The sequence below is a fragment of the Micromys minutus genome (assembly GCF_963924665.1).
Source record: "Micromys minutus genome assembly, chromosome: 23".
Lineage (NCBI taxonomy): Eukaryota > Metazoa > Chordata > Mammalia > Rodentia > Muridae > Micromys > Micromys minutus.
Window position 1 is genome coordinate 45,721,100 of NC_137958.1, and position 17,884 is coordinate 45,738,983.

The following is a 17,884-nucleotide window of genomic DNA, read 5'->3' on the forward strand; positions in this document are numbered from 1 at the left end:
TACTAGATGACCGGCAGCAGCATGGTTGCTTATAGACTCAGAAAATAGTAGGTGGTGGCCTCTTCTTCCTACTTTCTGATCATATTCTGAGTTTGTGCAATTTCTTGGCTGAATTAATGTTGCCACAGTTATTTTTAATGGTATGGCTGATGGAATAACTTTCTGTTGCATTTTTTGTTTCTATTCTAATTCTCTTGTTGTATTGCTCCTAATGAAAATAATACTTTAGATATTAATTAATTTAGTAGGTCAACATGACATTCTGTGGTTTAGATCATTCAGAAAACATAAGGAGTCACCTTGGAAGGAAAAAGAGGAGTACTCTGCTGTCCTTCCTGTGCCCAGGGAGGACAAATAGCCTCAGACAGTCTCTGTTCATCATCACAGGAGAAAAGAACATTTCCTAGATGTGAGTGTGCTCAGCCCAAGGGCTATATTTAAACAGTCCTGACTGTGACAACAGTTATAATTAAAATCATCCCTTGAATAAGTTTTCATGACTTACGTGTCTTGTCCCAGATCAACTCATCTTTAGTACAGCCAGCAGGTAAATTCACAAAAATAATGATAGTTTTACTTATATGTTTTATAGCTATATAGGGCATTTTCTTAAGAAATTAACTTCTGAATTTAGAAAAAAAAATTGTTTTTGATAGACAATAATGTAAGCCTAGATTTTAGGACATAGCACTAAAGGTCAACCTTGACTTAAGAATTTTACATGCTTTCCTTTCCTGGGATTAAATCCCATATTGGGGAAAAATTTATATTATTGACAAGGAACATAGAGAAGGCAATTAAAAATATTCCCCTTAGAATAACCTTCTTAAGAAGAGGTTTCCAAACAACTTTTTTATTTCAAAGCTTTGCAGCACCTTCCTGTTAGAGGCCCAACTCTCTTGGAGAGCAGTTTTGTACTTATAATTATTAAGTATTCATCACACACACACACACACGCACACACACACACACACACACTATAACTGGAATCTTCCAAAGCTTGAGCCATGTCCCCTGTTTCCTTAGCATTGGTAGAGTGTTCTTGTCCTATATTGTGCACACATGAAGTTTTGCTGATCAACTGATTTAATACACATAGTACTTCCTCTCCCCTCCCAGCTTCTAATCTAAAAATCATATCAGGTTTAAGAAAAAAATCTGAAACAACCCTTGCCTACTCCAAATTTATTTAATTTCTTATATTTTAAACACACTCTTTGTCTAGGATATATCATTCTGATATTAGTACTCTGATTTCTGATCTATTTATTTTTATTGATAATACATTTCTGAATTTTATATACCATATTAAATGTATTAATGAAGGTAGGCTTTCCTTCATGTTTCAATGTTTCCCCTGGATTCCTGAAACAGTAGATAGTACCAAACTCAACGTAGGCTCTACATTTTCTTCTATGCCCAACACCACAGTCATACAGCATTTAGTTCATCCGTACACATTCATGTTTTATATGTGCCTCCCTGGTGCCTCCTTTGCAATAATACTCTTGGAGTTTGGAGCCAGTATTAAGTATGTGATCTACACAAGAACTGCCACATTGTAGTCCTTTAGGATAACTGAGAGAGATACTGGGTAACTAATAGGTACTGAACACATCATGGATACTGTGGACAGGGGATGGTTCATTCTCATGTCTATTTTTCAGTAAATCTGTTAAAAATAATTTTACATGTTCAAAATTGTGTGCAGTTTAAAACATGAGTTACTAGCTTCTGGAATTTTCCATGTACTATTTCAGAGACCCTCCCCCCCCCCTTTTTTTTTTACTACAGACAACTTCCAGTGTGCAAGTGAAAGCACAGACCTGAAAGAGGACTGCAGCAAATAAACTAATTAATATAAAATTATCTCAAAGGTAAAGATTACCTAACTAACAAAATTACATGCTATTCAACCATCTGCTATTATCAGAGGAAACCTTATACTTCCTTGATTATACCTTTGTAGAATCAAGAGGTACAACATCATATTTAATTAAATTCTGGGGTTTAGGAACAGTATTTTGTCTCTGTTTAGGGTGGTATTCTAACTGAGTCTAGATGGGGGTCTAAAGTTCACTATTCTTTTACTATCTTATAGCACTCATTATTGGGATTTGCTCATCCCAATATTTGTCTTAGAGTATCTGGTAATGACCTGAAGTTAGAAGATTAAATCAATGGCCTAATCTTTTCGTCCTGCTCTTCCCTAATTGGGTGAGCCTGAGTGAACCTCTTCACTTCCAAAGTCCAAAAAATTCTCACCTATAAAGTGGTGCTGCTAAACTTAGTCTTCCTAATTCACACGTGTCTGTAGAGAATCAACGGAGAACATACAAGCAGAAGCCTTAAGAATATAGAACAACATAAAAAGGTATATTTTAGTTAAATACCTAAAAACTATCTAAAAACAACTTCTTTGTCAAAACTATTTATTTGGTTTCATTCTCTGCTATTCGTGGCTGGAGTGCGCTGAAGATCTGGCAAACCTTCAGCTGCATTTAAGAACCTGTCATGAGAGAATGCTCTTACAAACACAGAGTACTAGTCAAGCAGATAAAAAGGTCCAAAATGAAGAGGTAAGTGTTCCTCAGAAAGGAAGAATTAAGTCACCTGTTTGGGGGCTAAGTAACCTGAAGTCCTCATCTGGCTGCCTTATCACCGACCTTTCCTGGAGAACACAGTCTGCACTTTCTGCACACACTCCCCATGTTTTACGTCAAATAAGTTGGAAGAAAATTACTAAATGTTCATCTCCTACAATGATGGAATGATGAGTAAGAGAGATGTGCATTCACTGTTTGAAGCTGTAATTATAAAGCTAGGGGAAATAGAAGAAGCACCCATTCATACATTGAAAAAGTTATGCACAATTATTATCATCAACACCTAAACTCCCAGTAACCTAAGATCTACGGTACCTAACGTGTCATGTAAAAAACATGCAGGAAAGAAAGAAACCATGGCACACAATTTGAAGAGTAAACAAACAATACAGTCAATCCCCAGTGGCAACAATGCTGCAATTAGCAGGCAAGACTTTTTTTTTTTATTTACTGCATGAAAAAATTATAAATGGAAATCAAAGGAAAATGTGGGACATAATGACAAAACATATTGGAAATATCTACCCAGAAAACCAAAAATTATAAAAAATGACAGAATACTGGAGTAAATATAGGACGTGGTGACCAGATCTGGAGTAAAATTCTACTAGGTGGGTTAGACGATGTGCTGACACGTAGAGGAAGAGGTCAGCAAATTGTAAGACAACTCAAGAGAAACCCAAACAGACAATCCGATCACAGCAGAGTCCACAAGCTAATACCGAGATGAGCAGACCACATGCAGAAGCCAAACTCACTGGATCAGAACCTATTCCAGTAACCAGAACCACCAAATAAAGGACCCACTGATATTGCCGTCCAGATAGCCTCTGTTGAAGAGAAAATCTTCCTTCCACTTAGGGATCTCGCATTATCCTTGATCTCTAGTAAATAGTAGTTTCGGCTCTTTCAGTGTGACAACTAAAATCTCTAGTCTTTGCAAAATGGACCTGGGGAAACTAAGTTTCCCTGTCTAATTGAAAATATCACTGGCCAAGTAAATAAAAGGCAAAGAACCTGTTGAAATTTATACTAACCAGAAAATATTCCTATCAAATAAACCTTTTACACTTACGAATAGTCTGACTTTCTCTCTGTGTGTCTCTGTCTCCCCCCTTCTCCCTCCTTCCTTTCCTTTCTTTATTCTCTTTGATCTCTCATCCACTCCCTCCCTTCCTCCATTTCTCTCTTATAGTACAGTGAATGGCAGCAGGGCCTCCCTCACTATGCAAGCCCTCAGCTTCTAAGCTATTGCCTCAGCTTTTTTTCTGTTAAATTGTTATGCTCTGGATTTTTCCCCCATTTTTATTGGATATATTTGATTTACATTTCAAATGTCATCTTCTTTCCCAGTTTCCCCTCCATAAACACCCTATCCCACCCTCCAACCCTCTGATTCTATGAAGGTACCTCCCCTACCCACCCAGGCTCTCCAGCCTCCCCACCCTGACATTCCTCTACACTGGGGCATTGAGACTTGGCAGGACCAAGGACTTCTCTTCCCATTGATGCCCAACAAGACCATCCTTTGCTACATGTGCTGTTGGAGCCTTGGCTTCATCCATGTGTACTCTTTGGGTAGTGGTTTAGTTCTTGGGAGCTCTGGTTGGATGGCATTGTTCTTATGAGGCTGCAAATCCCTTCAGCTCCTTCAAACTTTTTTCTAACTCCTCTTTTGGGGACTCTGTTCTTAGTTCAATGGTTGCCTGTGTGCATCCATCTCTATATTTGTCATGATCTGGCAGAGCCTCTCAATAGACAGCTATATCAAGCTCCTGTCAGCATGTACTTTTTGGCATCAACAATATTGTCTGGGTTTGGTAGCTATATATGGGTTGGATCTCCAGGTGAGCAGTCTCTGGATGGCCTTTGCTTCAGTCTCTGCTTCAAACTTTGTCTCCGTATTTCCTCCTGTGAATATTTCTGTTCCCCCTTCTAAGAAGGACTGAATCATATATACTTTAGACTTCCTCCTTCTTGAGCTTCATGTGGTCTGTAAATTGTACCTTTGGTGATCCAAGCTTTAGAGCTAAAATCCGCTTATCACAGAGTGCATACCATGTGTGCTTTTTGTGACTGGGTTACCTCACTCAGGATGCTTCTAGTCCCACCATTTGCCTAGGAATTTCATGTAGTCATTGCTTTTAGTTGCTGAGTAGTATTCCATTGTGTAAATGTACCACAATTTCTGTATCTATTCCTCTGTACATCTGGGTTCTTTCCAGCTTCTTTCTTTCCTTACAACTTAAAAAAAAATAAAACAGAGATACATGTACAGATTTTTTAAAGCATTTTGGTATAACTTTCCAGCTGCTAGCTATTATAAATAAGGCTGATATGAACATAGTGGAACATGTGTCCTTGTTATATGTTGGAACATCTTTTGGGTATATGCCAAGGAGTGGTATAGCTGGGTCCTCGGGTAGTACTATATTCATTTTCTGAGGAGGTCCTTGATCCACTTGGACTTGAGCTTTGTACAGGTTGATAAGAATGGATCAATTTGCATTTTTCTATACTCTGACTTCCTGTTGGAACAACACCATTTGTACAAAATGCTATCTTTTTTTTTTTTTTTTTTTTTTTTTTTTGACTCCATGGTTTTAGCACCTTTGTCAAAGATCAAGTGACCATAAGTTGTGGGTTCATGTCTGGATATTCAATACCATTACACAGATTGATCTTCATGTTTCTATACCAATACCATACAGATTTTATCACTATTACTCTGTAATACAGGTGAGGTCATGGATGATGATTCACTCAGAAGTTCTTTCATTGTTGAGAATAGTTTTCACTGTCCTGGATTTTTTTGTTATTCCAAATGAATTTGCAAATTTCTCTTTCTAACTCTATGAAGATTTGAGTTGGAATTTTGATGGGGATGGCATTGACTCTGTAGATTGCTTTTGGCAAGATGGCCATTTTTACTATATTAATTCTGACAATCCATGAGTATGGGAGAACTTTCCATCTTCTGAGATCTTCTTCAATTTCTTACTTCAGAGACCTGAAGTTTTTGTCATACAGATCTTTCACTTGCTTGGTTAGAGTCACACCAAGGTATTTTATATTATTTGTGACTATTGTGAAGGATGTCAATTCCCTAATTTCTTTCACAGTCTGTTTATCTTTTGAGTAAAGGAAGGCTACAGATTTTTTACTTAATTTTATATCCAGCCACTTTGCTGAAGTTGTTTATCAGTTGTAGAAGTTCTCTGGTGCAATTTCTGGGGTCACTTAAGTACACTATCAAATCATCTGCAAAGAGTGATGTTTTTACTTCTTCCTTTCCAATTTGTATCCCTTTGATTTTCTTTTGCTGTCTAATTCCTCCGGCCAGGACTTCCAGTACTATGTTGAATAGGTATGGGGAGAGTGGGCAGCCTTGTCGAGTCCCTGATTTTAGTGGGATTGCTTCAAGTTTCCCACCGTTAAGTTTGATGTTGGCTGTTGGTTTGCTGTATATTGCTTTTATTATGTTTAGGTATAGGCCTTGGATTCCTGTTCCTTCCAAGACTTTTAACATGAAGGGGTGTTGAATTTTGTCAAATGCTTTCTCAGCATCTAGTGAGATGACCATGTGGTTTTTTTCTTTGAGTTTGTTTATATGGTGGATTATGTTGATGGATTTCCATATATTAAACCATCCCTGCATCCCAGGGATGAAGCCTACTTGATCATGGTGAATGATAGTTCTGATATGTTCTTGAATTCAGTTTGTGAGAATTTTATTGGGTATTTTTGCATCTATAATCATAAAGGAAATTGGTCTGAAATTTTCTTTCTTTGTTGCGTCTTTGTGTAGTTTAGGTATAAGCATAATTTTGGCTTCATAGAAGGAATTGGTAGTGTTCCTTTTGTTTCTATTTTGTGGAATAGTTTGAAGAGTATTGGCATTAGGTCTTCTATGAAGGTCTCATAGAGTTCTGCACTAAATCGATCTGGTCCTGGGCCCTTTTTAGTTGGAAGAATTTCAATGACTGCTTCTATTTCTTTAGGGGCTATGGGACTCTTTAGATAGTTTATCTGATTCTGATATAACTTTGGCACATGGTATCTGTCTAGAAATTGTCCATTTCATCCAGATTTTTCAGTTTTGTTGAGTATATGCTTTTTTATTAGAATCTGATGATTTCTTGAATTTCCTCAGTTTCTGTTGTTATGTTTCCTCTTTCATTTCTGATTTTGTTAATTTGGATACTCTCTCTGTGCCCTCTGGTTAGTCTGGCTAAGGGTTTAATCTATCATTTTATTTTCTCACAAAACCAGCTCCTGGTTTTGTTGATTCTTTGTATATTCCCTTTTGTTTCTTCTTGGTTGATTTCAGCCATAATTTGGTTCTTTCCTGCTGTCTACTCCACTTGGGTAACTTTGCTTCTTGTTGTTTTAGAACTTTTAGGTGTGCTGTCAAGTTGTTAGTGTATGCTTTCTTCAGCTTCTTTTTAGAGGCACTCAGAGCTGAGTTTTCACCTAGCACTGCTTTCATTGTGTTTCATAAGTTTGAGTATGTTGTGCCTTCATTGTCATTGAATTCTAAAAAGTCATTAATATCTTTCTTTATTCTTTCTTTGACCAAGTTATCATTGAATAGAGCATTGTTCAGCTTCCATGTGTTTGTGGCCTTTCTGTTCTTTTTGTTGTTGTTGAAGAGCAGCCTTAATTCATGGTGATCTAATAGGATGCATAGAATTGTTTCAATCTTCTTGTATCTATTGAGTCCTGTTTTGTGACTGATTATATGATCAATTATGGAGAAGGTACCATGAGGTAGGTGCTGAGAAGATATATTTTTGTGTTTCAGGATGAAATGTTCTATAAATATCAGTTAAATTTATTTGATTCATAACTTTTGTTAGTTTCACTGTCTCTGTTTAATTTCTGTTTCCATGACCTGTCCATTGATGAGAGAGGGGTGCTGAGCTTTCCCATTATTATTGTTGTGAGGTGCAATATGTGCTTTGAGCTTTAGAAAGGTTTCTTTTTCTGAATGTAGATGCCCTTGCATTTGGAGCATAGATATTCAGAATTGAGATTTCATCTTTGTGGGTTTTTCCTTTGATGAGTATGAAGTGTCCTTCCTTATCTTTTTTGATAACTTTTGGTTGGAAGTTGATTTTACTCAATATTAGAGTGGCTGGCTACTCCAGCTTGTTTCTTGGGACCATTTGCTTGGAAATTTCTTTTCCTGACTTCTACTCTGGGATAGTGTCTGTCTTTGTCACTGTGATTTGTTTCCCGTATGCAGCAAAATGTTGTGTCCTCCTTGTTGTTTGGTTTGTTGGTTTTAATTGGAGAATTAATTCCATTGATGTTGATTGGTATCAGTGATTGTTATTGCCTGTTATTTTTGTTATTAGAGATGGAATTATGTTTGTGTGGCTGTCTTCTTTTGGGTTAGTAAAAAGAAGATTACTTCTTTTTTCTAGTGTGTAGTTTCCCACCTTATGTTGAAGTTTTCCATCCGTTATCCTTTGTAGGGCTGGGTTTGTGAACAGATATTGTTTCAATTTGGTTTTGTCGTGGAATATCTTAGTTTCTCCATCTATGGTAATTGAGAGTTTTTCTGGATATAGTAGCCTGGGCTGGCATTTGTGTTCTCTTAAGATCTGTGTGACATCTGCCCAGGATTTTCTAGCTTTCATCATCTCTTTTGAGAAGTCTGGTGTGATTCTGATAGGTCTGCCTTAATATGTTACTTGACCTTTTTCTCTTACTGCCTTTAATATCCTTTCTTTGTGTTGTGCATTTGGTGTTTTGACTATGATGTGACAGAAGGAATTTTTTTCTGGTCCAATCTATTTGGAGTTCTGTAGGCTTCTTGTATGTTTATGGACATCTCTTTCTTTAGGTTAAAAAAAGTTTCTTCTATAATTTTGCTGAAGATATTTACTGGCCCTTTAAGTTGGGAATCTTCACTTTCTTCTATACATATTATTCTCAAATTTGATCTTCTCATTGTGTCCTGAATTTCCTGTATGTTTTGGGTTATGAGCTTTTTGCACTTTGAATTTTCTTTGACCGTTCTGTCATTGTTTTCTATACTATCTTCTGCCCCTCAGATTCTCTCTTCCATCTCTCTTCCTATCTCCCTACACCCTATTTGTTGAACAAACTGGTTGATGCATGTGTGCGTGCTGTTCTCTGAATTCTATTTTGAAATTAAAAATAAAATACACATAAAGTCAGTGAGGTGGTAGTGGTGCACACCTTTACTCTCAGTACTTGTGGGACAGAGGCAGGCAGATCTCTGTGAGTTCAGGGCTAGCCTGATCTATAGAGAGTGTGATATCACTAGCCAAACCTCCACTGTGAAATCCTGTCTCAACAAAACCTAAACAAAACAGAACAAATCAACAACAACAAAAAAAAACCAATCCATTTTTCCTGAAAGCTTTGTATAAAACACACTTTTAGAATCTTTTATCCAGTATCAAGCTCTCTGTGCTTATGTCCCCTCAGAACATATATTGAGTAGCCTTGAACATGATGATACTTAGAGATGGGGTTTTTGGAAGCAATGAACAGATGAGACCATGAGGAAAGAACTCTGTCCTGACAGGATTTGGGTTCTCTCTCTTTCTTCTTTCTTGCTCTCTCTTTCTTCTGACTCTGCCCCACAAAGACAGATATGTGATCATGTTCTTTATGATCAAAATGTATCATATGAAAAAAACTTAAAAACAAATAGACTGAAATGGAAGGACACAAAGCTGGGGGAAGTGGAGAGGTGGGAGGTGGGTCTGAAAGGAGCAGACTGTGAACAGCATCATTGCCAAAAATTAAGGAAAATGCATTTCTAAACATTTTAAGTAGAAATACAGTCTTAGGCCAACCAGAAAAAAAAAATCCTTGAGTTGTGGAGTTGGCTTACTTCGACTGGAGCTAGATCCTCAAAACCCCTTGAGCTGGAGAGAGAACTCAGTGGTTAAGAACATTTGTTGCTTTTGCAGAGGACTTATATTTGACTCCTGGTATCCATATGTTGGTTCACAATCATCTACAACTCTAGTTCTAAGGGATTTAAGACTCTCCTGTGAACACTAAGGACTAGGCACGCATGTGGTGCACATACATGCAAGCAAAATACACTCAGACACATAAAATAAATGGATCTTGGGAAACAATTTTGTTTTACAAGTCTCAAAACAGTCAGTTGTAAGTTCCTGTGAGTTTCTTCCTGCTATGAGCATGGGATACCCAGCACTTGATGTGGTGTACACCTCTGGCTTCTGGCCACTTCCCTCTTGCCATGGCCCTGAAACAGCAATCTGTATTCCTGCTGATGAATCTCAAACCGGGGCTTCCGCCTCGACGCTTGAGTACATACACATCAAGGTCTCCCTGCCTGTTGACGGGAGACTACGAATAGCAAGAACTAATCAAACATCCCCATGAGGTACAGAATGAAAAAGACTAAATGAACAAGCCAGTGAGGAAACTTTGAAAGTAGAACAAAATGTAACAAACTCCATTGACAATTGTTTCTTCAGAAGAGGCCATAATTGGTCACCAAGATCTCAAACTTTTGGCTAACAAGGTTTGCCAACCACCCACCAGTTTTCCTGATTGGGGAGGAGGATGAAGAGACCTTGCACTATTGGACCAGATTTGAAGTGATGAAATTTGAAGACACAAAACCAGGTTGCAAAAGAGATTTTTGCTCCTTTTTGTTTTTCAGAGACTAGGTTTTTTTCTCTCACCCTGGCTGTTCTGGAACCTATCCTGTAAGACTAGGCTGGCTTTGAACTCAGAGAACCATCTACATCTGTGTGCACTGCCAAGATCTGGCTCGATTTTTATTTGGATGAAAATTCTCACTTTGAAAATAAAGTTCCCTCCAAAGCATTTCATCTGAATGGAAGCGGACGGTCCACCTTCAGAGTCCAGTGGAATCAAATGAAAACCCGGAAAGGATTTGTCAAAAATGCTTGAGGCAGACATAGAATAAGACCAGAAGGTGACTGCAGCAGGAAGAGTTGGAGAGCATCTTTACTTGGTAGTCACTGGCCACTCTGTTGCAGGTACAAATGTCAGGAGAGACCAACAAAGATAATGCTGGGCCTAATCCCTTGCAGTGCCACTTGGTTCCTGATATAAATGATGGAGAGGTAGGAGGTGATGAGGGTGATGAAGAGGAAGGATTAGAAGATACTGAAGAAGGGGATGAGGATGAAGGTGAAGAAGATGAAGATGTTGATGAAGGGAGGAAGGAGAGGAAGATAAAAAGCAAGAATGACTAAGCATAGAAGACTGATAGATTCCAACCTTCTTTTAAAGTTTTCTTTCCTTTTCAATTTTCTCCAGTTCTTGGGAGCAAGATGCAGCCATCTCTTCTGTCCCTCTTGAGCTCACTCACCCTATTTTTGAGGTCTCTCTCTTGTCAAACACCACACTTCTCATTTGAGCAGAGGGAGATATCTTGAGGAAACTACCAGGAGAAAAGACTCTCAACTTACTCGTTCTAAGTTCACTTTTATTCTTTCTTGTCTCAAAAACTAGATTCAACAACATCCTTGTGCTCTGTAGGGGAGAAGAAAGTCCTCTAGCTCCCTTGGCTCTGCTGGAAGCTGGAGGGTGCTTGGCCTCTCTATGGTAGAGCATAGGTTCCTAGCTGACTTCCTTTCCCTATATATTTGGCTCAGAGACTACTCTGTGTCTCTGTGTAAAGACACATTTACCACCACCACCATCAACAACAGCAACTATTTGTGTATACTTAAAAATACTGGGGAGGTAGAGACATGCAAATTCTTGATGTTCCTTTCTAATGCAACCTAGTCTACTTGACCAGATGCAGGATGATGAGGAAAACTGGAAATGGGGGGAGGGGGAAGGAAGAGAGAGTGGTGTCTCCAAAAGAGTGTCATGACATACTTACCAAAGATTTTAGATCCCAGAGTGACGAGACAATAAATTTCAGCTATCCAAGTCACACTTAGTCTTTTTTTTTTAATTCCTTGACAGTCTTTAACTTGTATAAATGAATTTTAGTGATATTTCTCATCCTTTCCTCCCCCTCTACCCACACAAACCCTCTTCCTAGGTGCATGCCTTGTTTATGTGTGTGGACAGCTGAGCTTAGTCAGATCGCTTGCATGAGAGTGGGTAGAAGCTTACTGAAACAAAGGGAACTTACCAGTGGTCCCTTGCAGCATTGAAGACAATGCACACTGTCCATCAGCAAATACTAACTGCCAAATGATCCTAAAGGAGGTGTAGGGAGCTCATGGGCCCCGCCCCTACCCATGACATAAAAGTGTTGAACCCAATCGCCTGCAAGTCTTGTAGGCTGTCCCAAAGTTCATGAGAATGACAGCCATCTTGTCTAGAGGATGTATTTTCTGCTATACATCTTTCTGCTCACCAGCTCTTACATTCCTCTGCTTCCTCTCTTGTGGTGTGAAATAATGTTAAGGTGATATGTGATTGGACAGCGGAGAGGCAGGTGGAGAAAAGGGAGGTAACCGGAAGAGGAGCAGAGATTGGGAGGGAAGCAAGATAGAGCTGGAAGAAGCAGTCCTAGATCCTGGTGGACTTAATTGGCAATAGGTAGACATGAATATTTTTAAAGGTTTCTGTAGGTCATTTTATCTCATATAGAAGAGCAGTTTGTATCGTTGCCTGTTGGATATAATCTTATTGTGTAGAGGGTTTGTGGGTTGAGAATTTAATATATAAAACAACCATCAAAAGCCATGGGACTTTAGAATCATGTTTGTGCCGGGCAGGCAGAGTGAACTGCCTGGGAAGGGAATCTTGTGCAGGGTGTGGTTTGTGGACCCGAGTGATGGAGTCTGTGCGCTCGGCTCCATGCTAGAGAGGCGTCCGTGGAGTGAGCCGATAAAAGGATAAGCCTTCCTTTTTAATACTTGCCCCAGCATGTGGTACTCCCTGACTGGGGTGGAATTAGTAGAGATGCCCCATTGTCCTAGCTTGCTTTGTATTGGTATGACAAATATGATGACTGAGGAAAGGCTTTACCTTACCTTCATCCTCTGTCATCGAAGGCAGTCAGGGCAGAAGCTCAAGGCAGGAGTCTGGAGACAAGAACTGAAGCAGAGGCCTTGGAGGAGTGCTGCTTACTGGCTTGCTTCCCAGACTCATGTTTTACTACCTGTCGGATACCACCTGGAACCACTTGTTCAGGGTGGAGCCAGCCACAGTAGGCTGCCCCTCCCCCTAAACCTATCATTGATGAAAAGGGAAAAGCAAAACTGTCTTAGTTTGGGCTTTACTGCTGTGACAACATTTAATTGGGGCTGGTTTAAATGTTCAGAGGTTCAGTTCATCATCTTCAAGGCAGGAGCATGGCAGCGTCCAGGCAGGCATGGTGCAGGAGGAGCTGAGAGCTCTCCATCTTCATCTGAAGGAAGCCAGGAACAGCTGAGAATATGGGGATGAGGCAGCTAGGAGGAGGGTCTCCAAGCCCAGCCCCACAGTGACGCACTTCCTCCAGCAAGGCCACACCTTCTAACCATCTCAAAAACAAAAATCAAACAAACAACAACAACAACAACGAAAACATACCTACTTACCTGCAAGCCAATCTAATGGAAGCATTTTATCAGGTGTGGTTCTCTTTCCAGAGGATCCCAGTTTGTGTGAAGTGGAAAAACAGTAAATAAATAACAGGCACAAGCCCTTAAGGCCAAGCAGCCTCCTGCCTCGTTTGCTGGGGCTGCTGTTGTTTATTTGTTGTTTTTATGGTAGTTCAAGCTGACAGGTACATACACTCTGGATTTGGTTCCGTTTTACTAACCAACTACATTTTCCTCTCTCTCTCTCTCTCCCTCCCTCCCTCCCTCCCTCCCTCCCTCCCTCCCTCCCTCCCTCTCTCTCTCTCTCTCTCTCTCTCTCTCTCTCTCATTGTTTACTTGATATTCTCTGTGTTTACGTTTCTGGGTCCTCAAAATATGTTGTCTTCTTTATTACTATAACTAGAGGACCACACACTGGTCTGAACTTTCAAATTTCCCTGAGAGGAAAAAAGTCTACTACTCTAATCAAGAACAGACTTAAAGCAGTCTGATGTGCCCTCTTCCGTTTGTGGTACATTTCCAGATCCTGTTAGGATGCTGGAAGCTCACTCTCCCTGCTCCTACAACTCAGTGCCCATGAATAACATGTGTTTGTTTGACAGCAAAGTATCCCAGGAGACTTGTATCAGAAGAATTTTGTTCATCTTTACTTGGTAATTTCACCTCATTAAGACCAATAGCAATGAGCTTCCATTTGACATAAATCGTGCCCCAGTCTTGAACAGAAATTGTATCTAGTTATTTGAGATCACTTTCTTTCTGTGCTGTGTCATGATGAGTTTTGACTTTTCCTCAGACTCCTTTATTACCTGTCATAAAATGGAAGTCAAATATAATAATAGGGGAATATTTTTCCCAAGCAAGGTCATAAAGGTATCAGACTGTCCCCCACTGAATGTAGCGCTTAAGTTGGCAGTTTTGGTGTGTTTATTAGCATATTGGTATTTATGTTTGCTTTGTTCTGGAGCTGCAGTAGAGATATGCATTAGTTCCAAAAGCCAATGAACTTCTCTTCTACTTATAAATAGTCTACTTTTCAGTTTTTAGCTAATCTAATAAAATCAAATAATTTCTTATAGGTAAGCGACTTAGGTTTTCTGTTGCTGTGATGAAGCACCATGACCAAAAAGCAAGTTGGAGAGGAAAGGGTTTATCGGGCCTATATTTCCACACTGCTGTTCACCACTGAAGGAAGTCTGGACAGGAACTAAAACAGGACAGGCACTTGGAAGCAAAAGCTGATGCAGAGGCCATGGAAGACTGTTGCTTACTGGCTTGCTCCCCATGGCTTGTTCAGAACACCAGCACAGGAATGGCACCACCCTGTGCACAATGAGCTGGGCCTCCCCCATCAATCACCAATTAAGAAAATGCCCTATAGAGCTGCCTGTAGCTGAATCTTATGGAGGCATTTTCTTAATTGGGGGTTCCTTCCTGTCAGACGACTTTATCTTGTGTCAAGCTGACTATCCAGTATAGAAAACTGTCTCATTTTAGCATAGCAAAAAACAAAACAAACAAACACCAAAGAACAACAAAGCAAAACAAAACACCCCCAAAACAAAAAATAAAAAGGAAAACAAAAGCAATTACTTCATTTGAGAACTATCAGCTTCATATTCTTACCCATGAGGATTCAGATTTTTGGCTCATGTACTCTTTATAATGCACTCTCGTAAAACATCAAGCAATGTTGTTTCAAAGCAAACCACACACACACACACACACACACACACACACACACACAATCAGAATTTACCAAAGTAGAAGAGCTAATAAGAGTGAGAAGGAAAATCTTATTTTCCCATCTCCACTTTGAATTTGAGATTATTTCTACCTTACAGTTTCGTGTTTTGTGACACGGTCACAAACATGAAGCTGGTCTGTTCCAGCGATGTGCCTGTCAGGTCTAAAGTGCTGTGAGTCTTGTCTAAAGATGCTCTACATAACCGGTACTAACATAAGGGAGGAATCTATCAAGCAAGATGCAGATTCTAGAAGGGAAGACTCTACTACCTGGTTGGGTTTTTTTTTTTTTTTTTTTTTTTTTTCTATCTTTCCCATTTGTTTGATTGCTTGTGTCATGCAACAGGTCTTTACTTTGTAGCCCTGGCCAGCCTTGAACTCTCTGAACAGACCAGGCTGGACTAGAACTCACATAGAAGAGATCTCCCTGCCTCTGCCTGCCTGGTGCTGGGATTAAGGGTATGCACCACCATGCTCTAGTGCTCTACTCTCTATCCACACTTGGAAAGCTCTGTTCTGTAAGAAGTTAAGTTTCGAACCTCACTAACAAGCAATGGCTTTGATAAGACCCTCAGGCAGTGTTTTTACTTAATACCACATGTGACAGCTTAGTCCCAGTTTTGCAGAGAAACTTGCTTATAAGTTATACTTTTGGAAGCTTGGAGAAATTACTATATTTAGAAAGAAATTTTAAAATCTCTGTTTGGGTTCTATATGAAGCAGATAGGATTTTACCACTTACATCATTATTTCTGCTTTATAATATTTTGATTTCCAAAACCTGAACAAAAATATTTAATCCCAGAGGATCACAACTCTTAAAAATTCATTACAGCACCTGTCTAAACTATATTTCTCTAAACCAAGTTGAAAAGAAGCCATTTTTTTCTAGTATTGAATCTGTACACTGGCCTCAGCCCTCAGGAAATGTTTTTAAAAAATTGCTAATATGCATCCTAATGAAGATGAGTTTCAGCAAAGCCAGATTTTGCTGCACATGTGTTTTAGGGCTTGTTTTCCATGAGTGGGAATTGAAATCTTTGTCAGCTCACATGGATAGAGGTCAGATAGTCGTCTTTCAACATTTACCAGAAACAGAATTATGAGACCTTCCATTGCCTATTGGTTAAGTGTCCTACCTTACCAACTCCCCCCAATAAACTTAATCCCTGAGTTGGTACTATCTTAAAGAAATACTCTTTGATTACAGCAACCTCACAGAGCTTTGTCCGAAATCAAAGTTCACTGATCTTCTGACAAGGGCTTCTCTTAAGCACTTAATTATAGAGAATTTCCTTTTGGACTCTGTAATCACCAATACTCCAGGCTGTTCAAACCTGTGAGGTAACAGACAACCACTTCCCCCTTCAAACCTTGCTGGAAATACTGCAGTACCTATAAATAACCTTAGACAAAGTCATTCCATGTTACAGAGCCTCTATTGAACAACCTAGCCTCTATTTTCTCCCTCTCTCTCTGTCTCTGTCTCTCCCTCTCTCTGTCTTTCCCCCTCTCTTTGTCTGTCTCTCTCTCTCTCTCTCTCTCTCTCTCTGTCTCCCCGCCTCTGTCTGTCTCTCTCCCTCTCTCTGTCTCTCCCTCTCTCTGTCTCTCCCTCTCTCTGTCTCTCCCACTCTGTCTCTCCCTCTCTCTGTCTCTCCCCCTCTCTTTGTCTGTCTGTCTCCCTCTCTCTCTCTCTCTGTCTCCCCCCTCTGTCTGTCTCTCTCCCTCTCTCTGTCTCCCCCCTCTCTGTCTCTCTCTCTCTCCCCTCCCTTCTTCTCCCATTTCTTCTTTAAGCATCACAAGCATATTTATTTCTTCAGTGAGACAGGTTTTTATGCATTATGCCAAAGCATATTGGTTTGGGTTATGAGATGGAAATGCACATAGAAAGATCTCCGAACAAGAAGTATCCTGTAGTACAGGTACTTTCCTCAACAATGTTCATTTGGTTTTCCACCACGGAACAATAGCATCACCTGAATGTCAAAAGGACATTTCACCCTAAGTTTTCAGAAAAAGTCCAAATACTAATTGAGGATAAGTTCAAGAAGCAAAGGCTATATTCTGCCCTCGAACTTAAAATATATACATTGCAAGTTACAATGACCTCTGACCTCATTCTTCATCCTCAAAGGAACAAATGCTTTCAGGATCTGAGAAGGCTACTTTGAAAAGGCTGTTGCCTGTCACCTAGGAGACATTTCTCAATCTATTCTTTGCTGCAGGAGCAACCATGAGGGAATGTGGTCCATGTTCAGACGGTTCAGAAGATAAAGTCGGATGTCGGTTCTAGAATTTCTCAGGTTTTCCGAAGTCAAACCTAACATGGGTCGAATGTCTGTCGACAGAGAACGAGATGAAGGTGTTTAAAAGTCCGGGTTTGATCTCACGGTGTTATTTCTTCGCACTTGCATTGAATGTGTCCACTGGGGCAAGCCCTGGGAACTTGGCCTAAACCTTAAAACCTTGCTGGCCTTCTGTGGAACCCTGAGAGTCCAACTCAGTTCAGCTCACGGCAGCATCACCCCACCCTCCACCCCTGCCCCATCTCTCTTCCAGACAAGGTATCTCTTGAGGGTCCCAGGGGAACTCTTAACACCCCCCTTCGCTGAGAACACCCAAGGACTCTTTGTCACCCTCCAGCTCCTAGCCCCTTCCTGGTCCCCTGAATAGTATGCCCTTTGTGGCGGCCTTGATTGAAGTGGGAATCCCAGGTACCTAGAAGTCGATGCACCTCTGCAGCCCACTGCCTACCCCCTACCTCCACAGCCAGTGGCCCTATCGCCTCACAGGGCATTCTTTTCTTATGTGCCACATGATCGGTCAGAAGTGAGGCATGGGCGCTACCTAGCAACTTCGGGGCGATCCTGGACTGGCCAGCCCACCCTGCTCCAACTAGAGAGTGTACTTGGCTGTCAGGAGACAGAGTCTGCTGGGTGTGTTCTTGGGACACATACCCCAGGAGGAGCCCAGACTCAGGCAGCCGTTGGA